Raw genomic sequence first — 4,322 nt, forward strand, 5'->3', positions numbered from 1 at the left:
ATGTGCTGTGTACCAACTCCATCAGTCTAAGAATTTAGGATGATATTTCGTCGACCATTTTACTACTGAAATTACGTTTGAAATCTTTGCTTTTGTTCACTAAACATAAAGTACGCTGATGCGCTAGATTTAAATAATTTAAATAAATCCAGTTTTGCAGCCTACCCAGCACAAAATAGTCATTCAATTACAGATACAAAAACCAACCTCCATATTTACTCTGGATTAGGCAACATTACGAGTAGCTACATAATCAAACGATGAACAGCCACTGATAAAAGCAACATAGAGTTTCAGCTGGAAACTACACCATGTTCTGAGAAAATTTCAGACTTCTACTAAAGCATATAAATGGAATAATTTAAGTAGTCTTGACATCACACTGAAGTTTATTTAATGAATAAAAGTTGATTAACAGGTTAGTTACAGTCCAGTTACAGTTACATTTAGGATGTTTGTATGAGGACAATACCGAAGGGGGTACAGTTAGCAAATTTATATTTATTCACTACAAGAAGCAACTGCAGACCTAAAAATATTGGTATTTCGTTCTATAGCCATTGTAATATGTTTGATCTTTGTAATTAAACTCATGTTTGTATTCATCCATAACAGATTTGAAGAAACCGAGTCTCACAGTATGAAAAAAATCTCTAAATAATGTAATAAGAAGCATTAAAAAATTATTTTGGAGATGCCGGGGATCGAACCCGGGGCCTTTCACATGCAAAGCGAACGCTCTACCACTGAGCTACATCCCCGATGGCCGGTGACTATGCGATGTATACAGGTTGTAAGGACAGCTAGACAGTGAAAATCGTTCTCCTTTAATATCATTATTTGTAAATTAATAACTTTTTTTCTTCCGTTGCGTGCAATATGTAATACAGCTTGCAAAACGCCATTTAAAGCTTCCTGAATGTCGATTAGAATTAAGACCTAATGCTTCTCCTCTTGCCAAATTTTTCGTTCAAATGGCTGCAAACATTAACGGCTATTTTCCAAATCGGAGAGTATTCAAAGTTTCCTCTCGGTATCACTTAGACAGAAAATCCTTAAGCTCTCCAGTTAATTCTGGATAATGCATAATAAATTCTGAAGCATGTTTTGCAGTTTGGTGCGTAAAATATTTCAAGATTTTATTCGTAGAAAACAGAACGAATAACCTCACAGTGAATTTCTCTTACAGAGAACAACAAGAGACTTAGGCCTATAGTTTAGTGAAGTATATGTCGTTAAAGTAGGTCAGAGAGACGAGAAGTAATCGTACTCTTACACACTCTACGAGAAAAGTAAGCTACGGGTATTTAGGTTGTCATTGTGCTTATTCTGGACGGGATGAACTGTTACAAATTCTTCATCATTTACAGTAGCAGTGGTGGTAGAAGTAGTAGTAGTAGTAGTAGTAGTAGCAGCAGTAGTAGTGGTTGTAGAAGAAGAAAATGATGTACAGTGGTATACAGCTGCATTTTATTCTGACATTGAATGACTGCTGTACTATGTTAAGGATTTGAAAAGTAATTGGTGAATTACACTTCTATGATTAATTGCATCCTTTGTATTAAAAGGTCATTGGCAGTCGCCAACATATATTTATAATAACTACGGCAATTTTAGACAGATTAGTATCTACATGATAAATTGTGTAGCAAAACTGGTACTCTACGAATATTTGTCTGATGTATTTGGCTCACGAGAATAATAATGACTGTCGATAGCTTGTACAACTAAGTTTATTGCTGCCTTCAACACAAATCCTAATTATTTTGACCGCAAGATTTCAATAAACCAGCATTTGTACATAGAAGGACACAAGGTATGGACATGCAAGTGCCGTAGTGCTTACTTTTCTTGTGAAAGTCCACTGCATTCATATCTTGGTACCATGTATTTTAGTAGAAGTTCTCCACATTAATTACTCTAGCAAAACAGATAAAAAGAAAATCATTGTACATAGTGCAAAAATATTAAGAGACCAGATGTTTTGATACTAAACCAAATAATAAATTGTAATACTGATCGATATTATCAAATATTATTTGTTCATCCACAAAGCGTGACTTCATACGATATAAAACAAAGAACAAAAATAAAGATATGACACTGAGCGCTCCTGATGAACCAACTGGAAACAATGAACTCGAACTCTATAACATGACAGTGATGAATAAAGCCAAAGTAGGTTAGTGATGTTGGTAAAGAGTTGCTACACAAGGAAACAGTAGTTACACAAGGAGTCATGTAAGAATAATTGTACAAAAGCCTTTTGTGAAGATGAAGGTCAATAATTCTTACATGTTCCGTAACTTTGGTTATAAAGATGAATAACTGACTGAATAAATCTTACGTGTTCTACGGGTTTTTGGTTATAAAGATTGATGTCCAAATCCATGCTGATCTCGTCCATGTTGTCCTTTCACTTCAGCCTATGTTTCTGACTACTTATTTGTATATCAACTACATATCTATTGGAAAGTTATTCATACTTTCTAATGAGTTCCTTATGATAAAAGTGTACAGTTGTTCACAGTATATGCATTTCAACTACATACACGTATGTGATCTGTCTCACACTTCAGTACACATTCTGTGTTTTTAGAGATTTTGAAGGTAATCATAGTTAATCATTTTCTTGTAGCATTGGTTCTTGAATTGAATTGAAGATTCTTTTCATTTTAATTAGCTTTCATCCTTCGATGATACGCAACAACGTCATAGGAAAGTAACTTGCCTATGTTGATGGCATGGCAGTATGAACACAAAAATAATAATCTGAGGTAGGGCTATAACCAGTTCAATTTTAATGCGATATCTTTTTATCTTTTACATCTTTGAGTTTTCGAAATGTTAATTAGGTGTTGTAACAATGACCACTGAAAATTTTAAAATGTGATGAATAAATAGACTCACTGTACCTGCACTGCACTTCCACACACAACTTAAAATTCAATACAATGTTTCAATCGGCGAGAGAAGATAAATGCATTAACGTCCTTCTGAACGTAGATTATGTTGTCTTAGAGATACAAGGTTTATGGTACAGAGTAACATTGATGATTCATGGCGTCAAATGTAAACATATTGATGATTCTGATTAATAAAGTAAGGGTTTATCAACAATACTGAAACAAATATGAAGTTACATTTGAGATACTATAGTTATGCCATAGAGTAGCATCAAAGATTAGTGGTTGCCAAATGTATATATAACATACTAAAATTTCTGATTAGTAAGAGTAACTAGCATTAGAACTGAATTCATCCGAAATTAGAAATTCCACGGAACTAACATCACAATGCTGAAGAAATATGCAACATAAGGAGTTTACCATACACAGTGTTTTGAGAATGACGCTACGATATCAAGAATAATTACACTGTCTCTGTCTTAAATCACTAATTTGCATACTGAGCCATTTGTTTAACGTCACAGGTAGTTAAAAGTTTTTGTTGGTATGGGACATAAAGTCAGAGATTTCCCATATTAGGAATAGTAATTAATTGCAGAATATCTTTGAGTATACTATTAGTAATCATTGGTCACAAGATGGATACATAAAACTAAACCATTGTCATAATATAACTGAGTTTCATACTCGAGGAATGATGGTGGGGGTAAGTGAAGGCGTCCTGCATCGCCATCCTAGTCAAGGCCCTAATTGACGTAGTCTTTACTTTCCTCCGATCTGTTATGAAATGTCAAGTGTGCATCTAGGTCATATGGATGATTGATGAGTGTTTGTACAGTGTTAGCCTGCTCCTCTAGGGTAGGACCAAGGAGCCTGTGAATTTAATGTCCCCTTTGGATGGATGCATTACCATTATCACGTGTATATCTGGGTCATGTGGATGGCTGCGGTGAATGTTTGTAGAGTGTTGTGTTGGTTTCATGTTATGGATGAAAGGAAAGAAAAAACCTGGTGCCAGTACGTAGCCTACTCCTCTCAAATGGGATCGAGGGGGCCACGAAGTGGAATGTCCCCATTACATGGGTGGCTCATTATCAACAAATGTGTAGCTGGTTCGTATGGATGACTGATGAGTTTCATTAGGGAGTGTACAAAGTTGCGTTGGTTTTGTGTTATTATGGATGAAATAGATGAAAGGAAGGGAGAAACACTGTGGCCACAAATAGCCTGTCCTCCTGCCCTCTCGAATATTACTGAGCGGCCCGCAAAGCACAGAGTCCCCATCTGATGGCCAGATCGCCATCACCAGTGGCGCACTTCTCCACTTTCCAGCTAAATCAAAGGGAAAGTTGCCAGAAGTGATCGGCATACCTAGGCGGTCACCCATTCAAGTGTCGGCTACGCCAGGCGTTG

At 36.0% G+C, this 4,322-nt stretch overlaps 1 non-coding gene across 1 annotated transcript; it reads right to left on the reverse strand.

Moving 5' to 3' along the window:
• Nucleotides 1-689: 689 nt before the first annotated feature.
• Nucleotides 690-761, reverse strand: Trnaa-ugc (transfer RNA alanine (anticodon UGC)). The gene has a single exon. It is a non-coding gene; the product is annotated as a tRNA-Ala (tRNA).
• Nucleotides 762-4,322: the final 3,561 nt, after the last annotated feature.

This window comes from Schistocerca serialis, chromosome 8 (assembly GCF_023864345.2).
Source record: "Schistocerca serialis cubense isolate TAMUIC-IGC-003099 chromosome 8, iqSchSeri2.2, whole genome shotgun sequence".
NCBI lineage: Eukaryota > Metazoa > Arthropoda > Insecta > Orthoptera > Acrididae > Schistocerca > Schistocerca serialis.